This window comes from Saccopteryx leptura, chromosome 3 (genome assembly GCF_036850995.1).
Source record: "Saccopteryx leptura isolate mSacLep1 chromosome 3, mSacLep1_pri_phased_curated, whole genome shotgun sequence".
NCBI lineage: Eukaryota > Metazoa > Chordata > Mammalia > Chiroptera > Emballonuridae > Saccopteryx > Saccopteryx leptura.
In genome coordinates, this window is record NC_089505.1 from 141550959 (window position 1) to 141571089 (window position 20131).

At 42.5% G+C, this 20131-nt stretch overlaps 1 long non-coding RNA gene across 1 annotated transcript in view; it reads left to right on the forward strand.

The window, feature by feature from the left end:
* Nucleotides 1-18754, forward strand: part of LOC136400237 (uncharacterized) — a 40802-nt gene extending 22048 nt beyond the window's left edge. The window contains exons 3-4 of the long non-coding RNA XR_010750269.1: nucleotides 14907-15042; nucleotides 17539-18754. This is a non-coding gene — a long non-coding RNA (uncharacterized lncRNA). The remainder of the gene's footprint in view (nucleotides 1-14906; nucleotides 15043-17538) is intronic.
* Nucleotides 18755-20131: the final 1377 nt, after the last annotated feature.

The window sequence follows — 20131 nt, forward strand, 5'->3', positions numbered from 1 at the left end:
CTCCAGGCTAGGCCTTTTACATACATTATATGTTATTTAATCCTCACAAACTTTTGCAGGAAAAGTGATTGACCACCCTTTACAAATTAAAAAACAAGGTATCCAAAAAGTTAAATACTTTGTCACATGGCTTGTAAATAGCAAAGCTGCGATTCAACTCTACCTCTCTCACACCCAAGTCGTAAATGTTGTAAAGCCAAACTGCCAATTCATATTGCCACACTCAAAGTACCTGCAGCTTGATGACCCAAAATGAGTCCTTTATAACCCATTTCTCCTTTTATATTAAATATTAGCAAAAGAATAAAATCAGCAGTTGAAATTTGAGTAATACAATTTTTAAGTTTCCTCTTGAAAGTTTAACAGGTTGTCATATAAAGCTAAAATTTGTAATTTTGCAAGTTCAATCTGGATTTTAATTATCTAGTCTATTCCTTTGCTCATCAACATGGACAATTGGTAACTTTCTAGGTAACATTTTAGTGAACTTCGTTTTCCTATGGAGGTGACAGCCTGGGTTTTATAGGCGGGTACCTCTGAGACATGAGGAAGGTCTGAAATATGGACTTCAATGACATCAAGAGCTTATTAGGTACCAGAGGTACAGAGGTAATGTGTTGTAGTTAAATGTTGCAGACTTTGGAAAGAATTTCATTTATAATTCAATCATTCATAACATTCACATTGGTAAAGTGATAATACCAGTAGATAAATTATGTGTATATAATACCTTAAATAACCACTAAAAGGCTATACAAAAAATATTATACTAAAAAAATTGCTACAGATAATAAAAATGAAATAAATTGGCCCTGGCCATTTGGCTCAGTAGTAGAATGTCAGCCCGGCATGTAAAAGTCCCAGGTTCGATTCCAAGTCAGGGCACACAGGAGAAACACCCATCTGCTTCTCCACCCCTACCCCTTTCGCTTCTCTCTCACTCTTTGTCTCTCTCTTCCCCTCCTGCAGCCATGGCTCAATTGGAGTGAATTGGCCCCAGGTGCTGAGGATGGCTCCATGGCCTCCACCTCAGGCGCTAAGATCTCAGTTGCTCAGCAACAGAACAACACCCCAGATGGGCAGAGAATTGCCCCCTAGTAGGCATGCTGGGTGGATCCCAGTCGGAGCATGTGAGGGATTCTGTCTCTCTGCTTCCCTTCCTCTTACTGAGTTAAAAAGAATAAATTGACAAGTAACTGAATGAAAGCATAAAAATGAAACCAGAGAAATGAAACAGAATGAATAGAAAATAAAAATAAAATGGCAAGTTATGACCTCACATATTAATGATTACATTACATGTAAATGGTCTAAATACACCAATCAAATGACAAGCAGAGTGAATTTAAAAACATTATCAAATTACATGTTGTCTATAAGAAACTCACTTCAAATATAAAAGTATAGGCAGGTAGAAAGTAGAGATAGAAAAAGATATGCCAACATTAATCAAAAGAAAACATGCATTTCCATACTAGTATCAGATAAAGTAGACTCAAGTAAAAATATTGGGTTGGGGAATAAGTTCGTAGCGTTTTTACCGAAGACTTTTATTTAAACAAAAAACAATAATTATATCAATAAGTTAATCAATTATATATTCGCCGTTGCTGTTTACAACCTCTTCCCACCTCTCGACCAATTTGTTGATGCCATTCCGCCAAAAATCACCTGGTCTGGTGTCAAAGAAGTTGTTGAGCCAGTTTTTAAGGACCTCTTTGTTATCGAAGGTAACACCCTTCATATGGTTTGACAGGGAGCGGAAAAGATGGTAATCGGTCAGTGCAAGGTCCAGAGAATACGGCGGATGCTGAAGGACCTCCCATTCGAGCTCTTGGAGTGCAGCTTTGACGACTTGTGCAACATGGGGCCTGGCGTTGTTGTGAAGGAGTATGGTTTGACCATGTAGATCAGGTCTTTTCAGTCGAATAGCCTCATTCATGCGGTGTAGCTGGGCAATGTAGAGCTCCTTGTTGACCGTGGCATTCTTTTCGAGCATTTCCCAGTTCTTCATCAAATTCAGAAGGCCTTCCACTGCAGCACGTGTCATAGACGTCAAAGTCGCCATTTTTGAACTTTGCAAACCATTTCCGTGCTGTAGACTCGCCTATGACATCTTCTCCATACACGTTGCAAATGTCCCGGGCTGCTTCGGCAGCTTTTTGACCTCAATGAAAAGCAAAGAAGAGCAGGTGTCGAAAATGTTGATTTTTGCCTCCTGGGTATTCCATTTCTAAGCCTCAAAACTAATAAAAAATTAAATAACTCAAAAATACAATTAACATAGTTTTGTAGAGCAGAAAGTTTTATCGAATGAATACTTACCCTTTGCCAAACAGCAAACAAATCGTTGTAAAACAAAAGAAAATATAAAAACACTACGAACTTATTTCCCAACCCAATAAAACTGTGAAAGACAGAGAGAGACAATATGTAATGATAAAAGATGCACCACACCAAAAGGACATAGAATTCCTAAATGTGTATGGACCAAACAACGGAGCTGCGAAACATGTGAAACTAAAACTAAAAGCAGAAATGGACAAATTCCAAATTATAGTTGAAGATTTTAATATACCTCTCACCAATTGATAGACAAAAGTAGACAAAAAATATGCAAGAATATAGAACTCAGCAACACCATCAACCCACAGTACCTAAATGAATACCTATAGACTATTCCACCCCACAACAATAGGGTACACATTTTGCGAGTGCCCATGGATCATACACCAAGCCCATATCCTGGGCCGTAGAAACAAACTTCAGCAAAACCACAATGAAACCAAATTAGAATAACAGAAAGATTACAGAAAAATCTTCAAGCGCATGGAAACTAAACAAAAATTATCTAAATAATCCCTGGGTTACTTTTAAACATACCTCAGTTTCTCCAGAAGCTGAGCCTCCTGGAGCTGGTGAACAGGACTTTGAGGAGGCGGGCAGACACAAGGCACTGCGCAGCCCTGCCGACCGAGCCGCGCTCCACAGTCGGCAGGTGTCCAGGCTATGAAGAGACACAGTGGTCCCTCGTCTATCGTGGGGGGTTAGGTTCCAGAACCCCCGCAATAGGTGAAAATCTGTGAAATAGCGAGCTTATATTTATTTTATTATTTACATATATTTTAAGGCTTTATAAGCCCTCCCTACACTCTTATAAACCTTTCCCATACCTACTTTGCTTATTTTACCACAAAAATAAGTAAAATAATAAATATATAAAAATACCTATATACTGCAAAATCCTGCGATATAGTGAAAAATCCGCAATACAAAATTAGATATATACAATTTAAAAATCTGTGGTACAGTGAGACCGCGAAAAGTGAACCGCGATATGGTGAGGGACGACTGTATTCATATCATTTTAAAGTCGTCATAGTATTGATGATGTAAGCAAAAATCAATGGCTGTGTGTTATAGTGATTTTTAAGAAATATATGTTTACTTTTCATCAACAGGGGCTCCTAAAGCTGTTGGAATTTCCCATGATGAAAGCACTAAAGTGAAAATAAATAAATAAATAAATAAATAATTTTTGGGTTGAAAAGAAAGTCTCAAGAGAAATTTAAAAAGCACATTGAAATAGCTGACCAGGCGGTGGCGCAGTGGATAGAATGTCGGACTGCAATGTGGAGGAACTAGGTTCGAAACCCTGACGTCATTGGCTTGAGTACAGGCTCATCTGGTCTGAGCAAGGCTCACCAGCTTGAGCTCAAGGTCGTGGGCTTGAGCAAGGGGTCACTCGGTTTGCTGTAGCCCCCCTCCCTGGGTCAAGGCACATATGAGAAAGCAATCAATGAACAACTAAGGTGTCACAATGAAGAATTGATGCTTTTCATCTATCTCCCTTCCTGTCTGTCTGTCCCTATCTGTCCCTCTCTCTGTCTGTCACAAAAAAAAGGTACATTGAAATAAATGCAAAGTCAGCCTTGGCCAGTGGCTAAGTAGATAGAGAGTTGGCCTAGCATATGGACATTCCAGATTCGATTCCCTGCTCAGGGCCCACAGAAGTGATCATCTGCTTCTCCCTCTCCTTTTTTCCTCTTCTCTTCCAACAGCCAGTGGCTTGATTGGCTCATGGCCAGGTTGCTGAGGATGGCTCTGTGGAGCGTGACAGCCTCAGGCCCTAAAAATAGCTTGGTACTCCAGCATTGGCCCAAGACAGAGTTGCCGGGTGGATCACAGTCAGGGTGCATGCAGGATGGGTGCATGCGGAATCACAGTCAGGGTCTCCTTTCTTTAACAAAACTCAAAACTTTCTGTTTTGAAACCATCCTTTCTACCTCTTTCTTCTTCCCTAAACTATGAGTGGATAATATTTACTTATTTTTCTATGCCAACATCTGGCCTAGTGTTCAATAAAAGTTGTTTGAACAAACGAATGACTGGAGAGAGCAAGCTATTTTGCTGAATGAAATCGAGGTCAAACCAATTTTGGCCTGGGATCAGAAAGTGTTTAAGGTGATCCAGCACAAGGTGCCCAGGCCCTTCCCTAGAGGAGGACACTGCACAGGCACAGGTCTGAGCAGCTGCCTCGTTTGTCTCATAGGAGAGCCTCCCTGTATTTACGGCTGCCAAAAGTGGTGTTTGCTTGTGAACATGAAAGGAGAGAAAACTCCACACATATAATTCCATATTTCTGTACTCAGTAAAAATAATTTCTCTAGTTCATTAAATCAAATCAGTCTTCCCCTTATCCTTTGTCTCAGCTATCCAACTTTTCCTACCCTTTGCTTCATTCCCCCATTAATCGATTCAAACGACCGTAGAATCAGAGTGCGGAAGGACCATAAAGGTCATCTAGCACAGCTTCCCATTCAGTGGCTGGACACGCTAGAGTGAGTACAGGAGTGAGCTGCCAGTGTTTCCCCCACAAGGGACTCAGCTCAGAACTTGAGAACAACACGGTTAAGAAACAAAACGTAAGGCATAATCTGAGTAACTAAGGAAATGACATAAGAGAGAGTCGTAAACTTGCCCCCCCCCTTGTTTTAATTTCATTTGTTGATTTTAGTGAGAGAGAAATGGAAAGAGAGAGAGAGAGAGGAACATTGATCTGCTCCTGTATGTGCCCTGACCGGGGATCAAGCCGTCAACATCTATGCTTCAGAATGATGCCACCCAGCCAGGGCCAAATTCGCCCCTTCTAAAACAAGCATTTCTACTAACCACATAAAGGCAGACCTATTGAAAACTAGTTAAAGTCAAAAGTTGAAAACACGTTTCAAAAGGTAAGTGTGATGAGGCTGGGTCTATTCCTAGAAAACTAAAAGTATGATAAAAGCCTTAGGTATACAGTCTTGACAATGTATGTCCAGGATTCTGCAGTTATGTTTCAATCTCTGTGTTTTTCCCCCTCACAGCTGATAACACAGTGAATTGGTTGACATGTCCAATATGCTGTCTAGTTATATTTCTCAGTGGGAAGGAGTAAGTGGATCTTTAGTTTCCATATACATGTCTCTCATGAGCATGCTAAATTAGTCTCTCAGCATTTCATTATATCTTGATGTACTTGTAATTCAGTTTATGACCCTTTAAAGGGGACAACCCTTCCTGGAAAATCTGATGACTGGACTTAATTAGTGCCACCATCTGGTTAAACTCTCTAGATAATCAACGAGCTTGAGTTGCCCAGGTCACAACTGACTTTACCCCAGGCCTTTCCATTCAGATGACAACATCCTAACAAAAGATCACACTGCCTGCACAGATGCTCTTCAGATTTACAAAGTCCCAATAACCCCACTGAAAATTGAAAATATCATTAAGTCGAAAATGCACTTAATATACCTAACCTACGAAACATTATAGCTTAACTTAGCCTACCTTCAATGTACTCAACCCAATATCCAGAAGATGCCGGGAGGGCAGCACACTGCCGAGTATGGGTTGTTGATTCTCGTGATGGAGTGGCTGACTAGGAGCTGTGGGCTTGCTGCTTGGCTTTTGCTACGGAGAGGCAACACTAGTAATGAGGCTTCTTTTCTAGTCTTTGCTTGGTGCCTTTAGCAGTGCTAAAACCTGCCTTCTTTCCCTTTACTTTTCCTTGGTGCTTGTTCTATCCCTTTGAAGTATGCTGAGAAAATTTAAACTTTGTTTTAGTTAAGCCAACATTAAATAACTGAAATGGGAAAGTAAAATTAAATAAAAGAACCAAGTAGCAGCAACAATATTATCTCTACACTCTTAAGATCCTTTTGTGATGGTGACAAAGAACAAGCTGTACAGGTGCAGCAATCATCACCCCCACTGCAAACCGCACTGGAGGGGCACCCCCAGGGCGGGGAGCCGCTGAGGACCTAAAGCTGCTTGTGAGCTGCAATTAGCCTCCCACTCAGAAGTCAGCAGGGCCAGGGCTGACTGTGCTCACCGGCCTCATTCAGATGCATAAGAACCGGCATCAGGACAGCCTACTTAATAGCCCTAATAGTGCGTGCTATCTGTCAGGATGCTGGATTAGGAAGGGAAAAACAAGTGGGACCTGTTTGTCAAGGTCCTAAATTGGGAATTTTCCTGGTTAATACACACAACATTGAGTACCAGCAATATTACTAGTGGCAAGAGTGACAGGATCAAAAGCTTGACTCTTGATCTGCTATTAATTATTAGATCATGTATTCCCAAAGTAGGCTGGCAGAATTCACATTTCTAATTTAGAAACAGTCTTCATTTTAGAAACAGTCTTCATCTTACCTAACCATTAAGCTGTGTGTTTGGCTCAAATTACATTTTGTTGAAGCTAATTTTGCATTAATTAGAGAATGTTTAAACCTTGAGAAGGTTATGGGTATGTTTATAGAAAATGTAGATTCCAGAACTAAAATGTTCTGGGCGATTGCTTGGAGGTGATAATTGAAAATGTTAGATTCTTCAAATAGGTGAGTCAGTCTTTTCTACGGTCTTCATGGGGAATACTAAACAGCACATCTGGAAGGCTAACTGAAGGCTTTTGAGCATCTATAACAGGGGTAGTCAACCTTTTTATACCTACCGCCCACTTTTGTATCTCTGTTAGTAGTAAAATTTTCTAACCGCCCACCAATTCCACAGTAATGGTGATTTATAAAGTAGGGAAGTAACTTTACTTTATAAAATTTATAAAGCAGAGTTACAGCAAGTTAAAGCATATAATAATAATTACTTACCAAGTACTTTATGTCAGATTTTCGCTAAGTTTGGCAGAATAAATCTTTATAAAACAACTTACTATAGTTAAATCTATCTTTTTATTTATACTTTGGTTGCTCCGCTACCACCCACCATGAAAGCTGGAACACCCACTAGTGGGCGGTAGGGACCAGGTTGACTACCACTGGTCTATAACCATGGCTTCTAGAAGGATGATAATTGACATAAGGTGACCACGAAGGCCTAACAGACTAAACATCTTTGCTTATTCTTTTCTTCAGCCTGAGATCCACCCTGGGTCATCCCATGAAATACCTTCCTTCCAATCACCCAGGCTGAAAGACAGGCTAATTTTCTTCACCTTCCTCTTTTCCCACCTTCTGATGATTTTGCTTTGAAACTTTTCTGTTTGTTTCTGTCTCCTCCTCGCCAAACATATCTACTGTCAGTACTCTACCATTCCCATTAATCATTACAAGAGCCTCCAAACTAAAAAACTCAACAACTGTTGATAGTTGTTATCTCTGGGCTAGAGAGTTAGAGGCACTTTTCCATTTCTAGATACACATTTATACAGTCTTTGAAACTTGTATCTGGTACAAAATACTTTTGTAATCAGAAAAAAATGTGTTTAATTATAAAAGGGCCTGGGAGAGGGAGATGTTACTCAGAGAGGGTTTTCTGATGTGATGGGCAGGAGTGGTAGGAACATTTGAGAACAAGCACATTTCTGTAAGTTTTTCATGCGTAACATAACCCGGAACAAAACTTTAGTTCCTGCAGCCGCTAAAGCAGCACAACTGTCTTCTATAAATAGAAAAACTCAAGTCTGGATTCTTATATAATATCATCTGCAGATGGGATAGAATAGGCATGTTAGTCGGGGGCCTTAGAACCAGGCAGGTTAGAAAGAAAGGGGAGTGAGGAACGAGGAACAGAAAGTCCTAAACAACTCATTTGTTCTTGAAGGGACCCTCAGCGTTAGACCTTATAACAAGAATTATCTTGTTTCCAACACTCATCATTTAGACTCACTGGTTTATGATCACCAAGGAGGGTGAGCATGTTTTCCTGACCCACCTCCCCTTTCACGCGTCACAGGTGCTATTTATGGAGCTGCCCCGGTGAGCCGCCTGACCCAGCGTCCAACCCCAAGGAGGCATTGTGTACTTTGTGACATCCTCTCTCTAATCTTGGACAGTTTTCAAGACTAGCCAACAGCTGCTACTAGTTTTTAAGAAAAAAAAATGCTTAACAGGAGAAGGGAGACAACAACTCAGAAGACTTGGGGGGGGGGTCTTTATCTGGTTTCCTCACCTCCTATTAGACTCAGGCTGGAAATGCAGCACACCATTCTCACAGCCCAAACAAAGCCTGAAGGCTGAGGTTGTCCTTGGGCTGTGTGTCAATATCCTCTTAACTCCTCTTCTCTGCAATTAGTGCTTATGGGGACTCTGGAATTAGGCCATAGGCTTGTGTTTACTGAGGTATAGAGAGGTATCTGAAAGCCTTTACCAAGCATGCCTTCACTAATGAGTGCTTACAGTGAGCTCCAGTAAGTACTGCCTGGAGTAGTTACAATGAGCAGTAGTTACAATGAGAAAACAAGACATCCTCTTGTTTCAACAAATGTTTGTTCATTCAACAAATGTTTGTTGAATGACTAGTAGACCATCATGGTCAAAAGCATTAGTGCTGGAGGCTTCACTGGGATTCAAGTCCTACTTAGCTGTGGGAGCTTTGCAAAGCTCTCTTATTGAAAACATCTGATTTTTAGGCCAGACCCCCTAATAACAATGTGCTTGATCAAGCCGTTTTACTTCTCCAACTCTCAGTTTTCTCATCCATAAAGTGGGATAATTATACCTGTCTTGTCTACCTTACAGGGTTGTCAGTGGGATCAAATGAGATAATGTCATAAAGGCACTTTGTAAATTAGACTATACTATACAAATGCAAGCTATTATTATGGTTAATTCTAGTGACTACTGAAGAACAAACTGGTAGAACCAACAATCCCATTGTCACCAACCTGAATCTTACAAAGCAACTTCCCAAATCTACCCACTCTACCTTCTAGGCACTTCTACCTACCTCCTCCCATGACTTTAGTAAAAGACAAGAGGAAGAGGGTAATAATTTTCCTAATTAACTTTCTCAATTAGAGTTCTATGAAAATGTATCCAAAAGAAAAGGGGAATGGTAGCAGAGTGTGTGCTGTTTTGTTTAGGCCAGATCTTTATTCCCCAGCTAATTTTGATTTTGTTTCTGTGTTCTGAGTCTAAGGTGACTTTACACTGTCATTTGGGTGTACATCAGCAGGCTAGGATCTGGTCTCCTATTTGCCACAGTTGGCCAGGTGAGCATGCCTGAATTACAGTTCCCTAGTGCCCTCACTGTCTCCCATCTGTAAATTTAGGAGTTATAGTAGATCACCCTTCCAGTCCTTAGGGTCAATAATTCATCTGGAATTGGGTTCCCTGACGCTGCTTCCCACTTATAACTACTTTCTTTAAACTTTTTGGTAGTGGGCATGTGCAATTTATGCTGAGATGAGATAAAGAGCCAAGAAAAAGCCACAAACACAGTAATCACAGGTACCTGCTAAGCTTCTTCCCAAATCCTCTTCCCATCCCCTCTTCTCTGGAGTGGGTTCAAAAGGCACTTTTAAGCCTGACCAGGCGGTGGTGCAGTGGATTGAGTGTCGGACTGGGATGCGGGAGGACCCAGGTTCGAGACCCCAAGGTCACCAGTTTGAGTGCGGGCTCATCTGGTTTGAGCAAAAGCTCACCAGCTTGGACCCAAGGTAATTGGCTCAAGCAAGGGGTTACTCGGTCTGCTGAAGGCCCATGGTCAAGGCACATATGAGAAAGCAATCAATGAACAACTAAGGTGTCACAACAAAAAACTAATGATTGATGCTTCTCATCTCTCTTTGTTCCTGTCTGTCCCTATCTATCCCTCTCTCTGACTCTCTCTTTGTCCCTGTAAAAAAAAAAAGGCACTTTTAAAAGATGTAGAACATTGGAGGGAGTTGGGAGTTTGGAGTAGATTTGGAGTATTAGCTCCTCGGCCCCCTTTATATTTTCTGCAACATGGGCAAGTTAATTAGCTCCAGTCTCAGTTTTCTCATCTTTAAAATGCGGCCAACATTTGCCTTACTTACTTTATAGGCTGTTGTTGGGAGTAAACTGCAAATGTCAAAGTGCTTTGTTGTTATCATTTACATTATAACAAAGGTTGATTCTGGAATCCGAGGGCATGACTAGGCATTTAGATCCATGCCTGCTGAAACCCCAGAATAGAATCATAATTGCCCAAAACCTAGAACAAAAAGCATTTCCAGTTGCCTATCCACCCTTTCCCTCTCCACAGCAATTTTTTCCTAGGACCTGTGTAACAAGTTGGCTGTCAAATATTCCCATTCTTAGATGATTCAGGCTTACTTTCTTTAAAGTGCCTCAGATGTCTAACACATAACTACCGCTGTATTTAGAAACTGCTGAGCAGAGCCTGGAATTTAGAACTGCTTCCTGCAGCCAAGCTCCATAGGTGCAAGGCACAACTGCCAGCCACTTCTCATTGCAAATCAGCTTGATCCAATTGCACTGACAGCAGCAGGCTGCATATAGGTCTGTAGCGGGAGTTCATACGGACTGTGCACATGTTTGAGGAGGACTAGCTAGCTAAGTCGTATCGCCACTTAGCCTAATTGCCCTCAATGGGTTTAGGCCTGCCCAACTGGAGGAAGAAAACTTCTTCCAAAAATTCTGTGAATAAATTTTCCTCTTAGCACTCCTCACTCTCTCCCCTGTGCGATCTCCTTCATTCTTAACGACTTCTAAATCGCTGTCTTCAACCTAGATGTTTTACCTGAGGTTTAAGCTACCATCTGTTTACCGCTCATCTCCCTTAAATATCCCGCTGGCACCCCAAACTCGACAGGTGCCAGGCTGAGGTTCTCACCCATGCATTCACAAACCAGCTGCTCCTCTCCCGGTGCACCACCTCTACTGCCAGGAAGCCCTGTCTTAGTGACACTCCATCCACCCAACTGTCTAAAACTCCAAAACAAAGGGATGGCCCTTGACATGTCCTTCCCACTGTCAATCTTTCCTCAAGCCCTAGCAGTTCTACTTTCTAAATATCTCCACAATTCATCTACTTCTCTCCGTTTCTGCTGCCACTCACCTAATTCAGGTGGTGATTATCTTTTTTTGCCTGACTTATTGCAAGAGCCTCACAACTGGTTTTCTTACTTCTATTCCTGCTCCCTTCTAATCCATGTTCCGCAACAGAGATGTTCTGAAGCCTGCAAGTCTAAGCATGCCACTTGTTTCCTTGCTTAAATGTTTAAAGCTCTTCCCTGAGCTTCCCAGTGCTCAGGGGAGAGAACTCAAGCTCCTTGACACGGTCTTCCAGGTCCTGCATGATCTGGCCACGCCCACCTCTCTAGCCTTACCTCTCACCATGCCCTCCCTTTTATCCCATGTTCTGGTCCAGTGGCTATCAGCCCTGGCTACACGTTAAAGTCACCTGGGAAGCTTTTAAAATAGACCCAAGGCTGGGCTCTCTCCAAGACCAATTAAATTAGAACCTCTGGCAGGGGAGCCCTGCCCAACTGTTCCTCCCGCAGAGCACCATGTCCTCTCCCATCTTCTCCCTTTTGCGCATGCCCTTGGCTTTGCCTGAAATACTTTCCTTGAACCTTTCCTGCCCTCCTGACTCCTGGCTGACTCGTTCACCCTTCAAGCCTCACCTGGGGCATCATGTTGTCCACCCGCCAAGAAGTCTTTTCCAAGCCTGGTGCTTCAGGTCTGGGTTAAGTGTCCTCTCCTATGTGCTTCCAGATCAGTGACCTTGTCCTTTCCCTCTGGCAGTAGCACCTGTCACACTGTCATCCTCACCTGTACATGCTGACTTTGGGCCCTAGGAGGGCAGGGACAGGGCCTGCCTTGCTTACCCTTTATCCCCAGCATCTAGTACAGTATCTGGCACAGTGACTATATAAAGTTACCCTGGTTGTTCAGGACCTGCCCATCTCTCACAGCAGCAGGGGCTCTAGTCATACCCATTTCTGAGTTCCTTTATTTAGTCATTCACAAAGTTTTCCAGCAAATATTTGAGAATCTGATAGGTGATTGGCATTCATCACCCTGAAGTAAACTGGACTTCCTCAAATAAAAATTCCCCACGACTGGATTCTGAGATATATCTGAGGAGCGGCAAGGAAAGGGTCTCATAATTTCAGTCTGTGTGGGTCACAGAACCGTAGTCAGAGGACCGAGGCAGCCTCCTCTGTTTGCACTCACTCCACCCCTCTTCCACCAGGAACCAGGCCAGGACTCACTCTCAATCCCTTCCAGGGATTGCTTCTCTGGATGCCTGAGACCTTGAATGAGAAAGACTAAAATAATTAAGGGCTTATAGTAAACTCTGAGCTGATGACCCCAATGATAAAAACTGACTTCTTAAGCATCTAATAAATAAAAACACGGTGACTATCACTCAAACCCACCCAGCTCAGGCGGCCTCTGTTCCCTACCCACCAGAGCTTTAGACGCCCACCAGTAGACAGCAGACAGTCAGAGCCCAAAGCCCATAAGCTGGTGTGTAAGGTTCCCAGGCAGCCAGCAAAGCTCTCAGCTCCTCTCCAGCTTGCTCTGAGCTGGTTCTATCCAGTCAGAACTCCGTTCCACCACCAAGAAGACCTGGCAAAATTCCAACTTCCTCTCATATAAATGAACCAAGGCGAGTAAAAACTAATCAAATGGGAGTGAGAGAGGACGGAGAGAAGAAAGGGCAGGGGGCAAAGGCAAAGAAGAAACTTTAATTATAACAGAGTAATGAGACTGGATAAAAATGTGTCAGTGTTTTTAATGTGCCGGGCACAGTGCTGAAGTAATTTAATCCTCAGGAAAACACCTTAAATCCTAGTCACTGGTGTGATAGCAACCCCGTGTTCTTAGCCACGATGCCAAAAATCTGTGCAGGAGTCAAGTTGAAAGGAAGCTAACGGGCTTGGGCACTTATGAAAGGTTGAGTAATTGGATTGCCTACCTTACTGGGGGTGGGGCAAAGGAGGCTTTGAAGGTATAAAGCAGGGGTCTCCAAACTATGGCCCCCGCGGGCCGCATGCGGCACCCTGAGGCCGTTTATCCACCCCCACCGCACACTTCCCGAAGGGGCACCTCTTTCACTGGTAGTCAGTGAGAGGAGCATATTGACCATCTCATTAGCCCAAAGCAGGCCCATAGTTCCCATTGAAATATGGTCAGTTTGTTGATTTAAATTTACTTGTTCTTTATTTTAAATATTGTATTTGTTCCCGTTTTGTTTTTTTACTTTTTTTTTTGTATTTTTCTGAAGTTGGAAACGGGGAGGCAGTCAGACAGACTCCTGCATGCGCCCGACCGGGATCCACCCAGCATGCCCACCAGGGGGCGATGCTCTGCCCATCTAGGGTATTGCTCTGTTGTGACCAGGGCCATTCTAGCGCCTGAGGCAGAGGCCACAGAGCCATCTTCAGTGCCTGGGCCAACTTTGCTCCAATGGAGCCTTGGCTGTGGGAGGGGAAGAGAGAGACAGAGAGGAAGGAGAGGGGGAGGGGTGGAGAAGCAGATGGGCGCTTCTCCTGTGTGCCCCGGCCAGGAATCGAACCCGGGACTCCTGCACACCATGCCGATACTCTACCACTGGGCCAACTGGCCAGGGACTGTTTTTTTACTTTAAAATAAGATATGTGCAGTGTGCATAGGGATTTGTTCATAGTTTTTTTTATAGTCCGGCCCTCCAACAGTCTGAGGGACAGTGAACTGGCCCCCTGTGTAAAAAGTTTGGGGACCCCTGGTATAAAGGTTTGAAGAGAAAAGAGTGGTCCCAAGCTGGAGATGTTTGAGTGGGAGCTACAGAGTATAATGATGGAGGCTAAACTATGGCTCTGCTGGTATCTGGGTGGTATAGTGGGGAAGCGAGGAGGAATTAGGTTTCATCAAAGTAGGTGATCAAGTCATCAAAGATGACAATGGGGGAAGGAGTAGGGAGGTATGAGCTTCTACAAGTAGGTATTGGGCTCTGCTACGTCTTAGGTAGACTTTAGACTCTGTGGACACAGTGGTGAACAGGACAGCTAAGCCTTGTGATCATGGAGCTTATGTCCCTGTAGGAGTGACAACACAAGTACACAGGAAAAATGCCAGAAAGTGATACATACTGATGAGTGATGGAGGGGCTACTTCAGGCTGGGTGAATGGACAAGGTCTCCTTGAGAAAGTGGCATTTGAGTGGGACGTGAAAGGCAATAAGGATTAAGCCATGCAGAAATCATGGGGGAGAGCGTTTTGAACTCAGAGAACAACCGGTGCAAAGGCCTTAAGTGGGAACAAGCCTGGAAGAAGAGTGAGGCCAGGGTATCTAGAACGTAAGGAACAGCCAGAGAGTTGTAAGAAATGAGGTCTGAGAGGTGGGCAGGCCTGGCTCATGTGCGGCATTATCATACACAGTTTGCTGTTTGAATTTTAATCTTGGAACAGTAGGACAGCAGTGAAGGTTTTTAATTAGAAGAAGGATGATCTGATGTGTGTGTGTGTGTGTGTGTGTGTGTGTGTGTGTGTGTGTGTGTGTGTGTGTGGTATGTGTGTGGGTGTGTTTATTAAAGTTATCTTAACAGGGGAGTGGCAGTGGATTAGTGAGGAGAAAACAGGGGCCCCAGAGGAAATAAACCATCTTTCACAAGAGGTTGTTGGTTTTTATTTTGTTTTTGTTTTTCTCAGAACTTGAAGTAGAGCGCATTTCTACGGGTCAACTCCCAAGGTCAAGAGTAATATGAGAAGTCTGTCTGCTCCCTGTGGTTGTTTGTGAAGAAGTCAAAGAGAGGCACAGACCAAACCTCTTATTATGGAGGAGAGGGTGAGTGTGTTTTTCCTTCCCACTGAAAAACAGACAGAGAAGCGGATTTGTTTGAATCTCTCCCTGCTGAGGATGTGCCTCCCACTGTACCTCCTCCCAAGGTACCTGGAAATCCTTTCCCAGAGTCTTTATTCTTCCAACAGTTTAACAAATTAAGCCCTGCACAATTTCCTAAGCTGATTCTCCCAGGGCTCCTGCTTGGGGAGTTCCCTTTCCTGTCATAGGAACCAGCACTCACTTGTTTTCCTTTCCTGCCCCAACAGCAGGGCGATGGAGGTGGGAGTCGCTTCCCTGTCTCCACACTGCCTCCTTAAGCTTCAGACTGTCTCTCTGCAGCCTCTATTCCTCCTGCTCCTCTGGTGGTGCAGCCTCCTCGTCCTCATCACATTTCACTTGGACAGCATGCTGGAATGAGGGAAGGGGTGATCTGGGTGAGGGCATCCCCCAGAAATGTCTTTTGCACCGACAGCCGTTGTCCTAACTTTCCAAGCCCAGAGCAGTAGGCAGATGTGCCTTGTCCCAGTCTGGGTTCCAGAAATAACCTATCATGAAGTTTCCAGCAGGGCCCCAGTAAATGTGGGTGATTCAGAGCAGGGAGCCCACTTTTTTTGACTCCTTCTTTAGTTCTGGTTGCCATGGCACCGCACTGGAAGCCATTATACAAGAGTGGCTTATGCTGAGTGAGGATATACTATGTGCCTGGCTCTGTGCTAAGACATTTTCTTTTTAAGCCCATCTTATAAGATCCACATCATCTTCCTACAGAGAAGAATCTTTATCTCCATTTTTTTTTTTTTTACTGAAAGAGGGGTGAGAAGCAGGAAGAGAGAGAGATGAGAAGCATCAACTCATAGTTGTGGCACTTTTAGTTGTTCATTTATTGCTTCTCACATATGCCTTTGACCGGGGGTAGGGGCTCTAGCCAATCCAGTGACCCCTTGCTGAAGCTAGCAAACCTGTGCTCAAGCTCATCCCACAAGTTCAGGGTTTCAAACCTGGGACCTCAATGTCCCAGGTCAACGCTCTATCTACTGTACCACCACTGCGCAGGCTTTATCTCCATTTTTATAGAGGAGGCTCTGAAGTTTGACTAACCTGCTTGCTTAAAATAACAGAGACAGGATTCTAACCCAGATAGCCAGTGGTGGGATTCAAGTAATTTAACAACTGGTTCTCTGCCCTACTGACCGTTTTAAGCATTACAAAACGATATACTGAAAGGTAGTTTATTATTTCATGCATTTAATACTTAAATAAGAACAATAAAAGAGGAACAGAAAACTAGATTATGTTATAAGAAACAGTTCTAAAATATTAATGAAAAAATATTAAATAATACCTGACAAAAAACAATAAAACTGTTATTTAAGATATTTCCATATTACTTCTTGATTGGTGCACTCACTTGCAATTTTTTCCACCTATAGATGGAGTGAACATTACTATGGGCACTTAGAATACACTGTTGCACAGATGAACGTTAAAAAAGAGTAAGGAATGTAAATTTGTAATCTCCACATTGGGCGGCTGCCCAGGCGCCCACCTTAGAGAGAACGCTGATTACAAGTGCCATTTTAACAACTGGTTCACTGAATTCAACAAAAAATTAGGTATTGGTTCTGTCGAGCTGGTGCAACTGGCTGAATCCCACCACTGCAGATAGCCAGGTTTCAAAGCACCAAGGAACTTTCCCATGACACGCGTACCATGGCCTCAACTTTTGTCTTGCCCTCACCATGATTTTAATCTCAGGGTGACATTCTGATGAAGTGTACTTTCAGAATTTCAATTCCAAAATTTTCTCACCATGGACTCAGCTACACTAAGATACTTTCTCAGTGTGGGCTCTAGGATGTTGTGGAGGACATTCTCACGGACGATGTCAAATCTCATGTTCCCAATTTCTCACAAATAATCTTGTGTTCTCAATTAATGGATTTTTTTTTTAAGTGAGAGAGAGAGAGGGACAGAGGGACAGGTAGGGACAGACATACAGGAAGGGAGAAAGATAAGAAGCATCAATTCTTCGTTGCAGCACCTTAGTTGTTCATTGATTGTTTTCTCATCTGTGCCTTGACCAGGGGGGCTACAGCAGAGTGAGTGACCCCTTGCTCAAACCAGTGATCTTAGGCTCAAGCCAGCGACTTTGGGCTTCAAGTTAGTGACCTTTGGGCTCAAGCCAGCGACCTTTGAGGTCAAGACCAGTGACCATGGAGTCATAGACATGACCCCACGCTCAAGCCAGCAACTCCTCGCTCAAGCTGGTGAGCCCGTGCTCAAGTGGCGACCTCGGGGCTTAGAACCTGGGTCCTCAGCATCCCAGGCCGACGCTTTATTCACTGCACCACCACCTGGTCAGGCTCAATTAATGGATTTTTAAGTACCACACTTGGAAATGTTACTAATGGTTAGAATACAGATGTAATATTGACACTTAACTGTTCTATCTAGATTTTTGTCTGTTTGTTTTAAAACATGTATTTATTTTACTATCAGGAAGGAAGAAAAGAAGGACTAGTTGGACATAAAACAACAATGGAATACAGAGAAAAAAACAAGAAGAAGAAAAGAAAAAAATGATTTAGACTTGTCTCCGGTCATCTAAGCTAATAAGCGCCCTGTGCAGAGGATCTCAGTACAGTCACACAGACCACCCTTAGACTTGAGTTCTTGCCGATTTAAGACCACAACTTCCTATCTGTAGTGTATGGTCAGCTTATCAAAGATTAGTGGGTTGAATTAAATGTGGTCTAGGATACACAAAAAGTACTGATGTTTGGCTACTGTGAGGTTAACTGTCCCACAGATTTATTCCCTGTTGAGGTGTGAGATAATTTTTAGTGAGACTTTGACTTTAGACACTTGAGAAGAAAACTGATGTCATGATTCTCTGAGTTCCTGAGGAAACATATGGAATTTTTTGGCTATATCTTCTTGGCTTTTTGGTTCATTTGGCATATCTCCATGCTAAATTTGAAAGCAATGTCAAACGTAATTATTATATATGTAGAAATTCATCTCCCAGGGACTTGTATTTTTCATCTAGAAAATGAGGGGGTAGACCAGATGCTCACAAAGGGTTTTTAAGCATTTGTGCTCTCTAGTTTATGTATCTTGGATATTGTATTTCACGTTCTGTTTACTATAAACTGAAAAAAGTGAAAAAGAATAATATCCAGCCTTCAATTTCCCAACCACCTTACAGTTGACCAACAAATTGCATGTCTAAAGGATTATGTTACATTGAAGAAATAAAAGGAACAGGTCAGCATTCTGAGAAGATGCCTGGATTATGGCCTTCTCATTGACCCTCATGCCCAGGCATTTACAATGACTGCCCTATGTCAAAAGGATTCTTCTGTGCCCTTTGAGTGTATATGTAAGAAGGGATTAAAATAAGGTACTAAACCAGAGAAAACTGTGGTAGTCAAACTTCATTTGCGTTTTCACCCAGAATGGGTATTGTTTTTTTATTTTTTTCTGTGTTTTCTTTTTTTTAAAAAAGAGACCTATAAATGACAGTTACACAGGCCTCTTTTGTTTTTAAAGTCATACAATATTGCAAATAAACTTTCCAATGCTCAAGTGTGTGTGAGGTGATGTAGAGTGATAAAACTATGTACTGGTTAAGAACAGAAGTCTTAGATCTCTGTTTTGCCATTTAATTAGCTGTGTGACCTTAAGGAAGTTATTTAACCTCTCTGAGTCCTCATCTATGAAAAAGAGAATATTAATAGTTTCTTCTTTCATTTTTTCTTTCCTCCCTTCCTTTATTTTTTCCTTTCTCCTATCTTTCTTTCAATAAATACTTTTTTTGAGCACTTGCAATGCATGACTGAAAGCTCTGGGAATAAATGCAGCAGTGAACAAACATAACGTGTTTTTTTTCTTATGTACCAAAGGTTCTAGGTGAGTGAACTAGATAATGAATAAATATGAATGTCAGGTGCAATGAGCAGAGTAAGGGATATGAAGGATGGAGGGAAGATATTTAAAAGGAGTGGTCAAGAAGGGTCCCTCAGAGGTGGTGACATCTGAGCTGAGATATGAACTCAGTATAAAGAAGAAGATTTCAGGTGGGGGAAACAGCAGTTGCAGTGACCCTGAGGTGGGAGGTATACTTTGAGTGACTATTTAAGGAAGAGTAAGGTCAAGTTGGCTGGAACATTATCCTGTGCCAAGCCTTTAGATTTTACTCTAAGTAGTTGGGAAGCCACTGGGAAGTTTAAGTAGAAGAGTAGTAACACGATCTGATGTATGTGAAAAGGATCAACTTTCCAGATGTTTTAACATTTGATTTGACTGTGTATTTAAAGATTGACTTCTCAGGCATGCAGTAAGATTGGCATGAGTTTATGAGGCACTGTATGTGAATTGCCTAGCTGAGTGTTTGGCAGTAGACTCAAGAGGTAGCTCTTATTATTTATACTATTAGCGAAATTAATTAATCATTACTAAGGTTCTACACAGATGATGATAGAGCATCTATCTGGGGCCTAGAGAAACAGGGAGATAAAAACCAATGTGTCTCAAGCACTCACTCTGCCTGTACATGTTTAGCCCAGATAAAGTAGAGAACAAAACAGCAGGCTTTGAGTAAGGGAAAGCAATGACATTGGATTCAAAACTAGTTTCTCTACCTTATATCAGTCTTGTCATGGTTCCCAGTCTAGTCACAACTTAGGGGTGATGTCACTATTAAAGTGCACATTTTAAACTGGAATGGTGACATCAGGCCCTACTCACTCAATTTCACTTTGATGTGATTTAATGGACCAGATAAACTAGCTAGTCACCCCAGTGGCTTGGATTCTGATGGCCTAGGGTTTTCACCTCAGCTCAACTAATTACTAGCTGTGTAGCTTTGGGCAAGTTACTCAGATTCTCTGTGCCTCAGGTTTCCCATCTCATAGATAATAGTGATGACTCTCTCTAGTGTTTGCATAAGCTAAAGCAAGGTGATGCATATGTAATGCTTTATCTGACATAACTATATTATTTGCACAGTTAAATTAATAGCCAACCAGAAGAGCTTTGAAGGAGTGAAACCCAGGGCTGGTAAGTGTTCAGAAGAAAGCAAAGGGCCAAG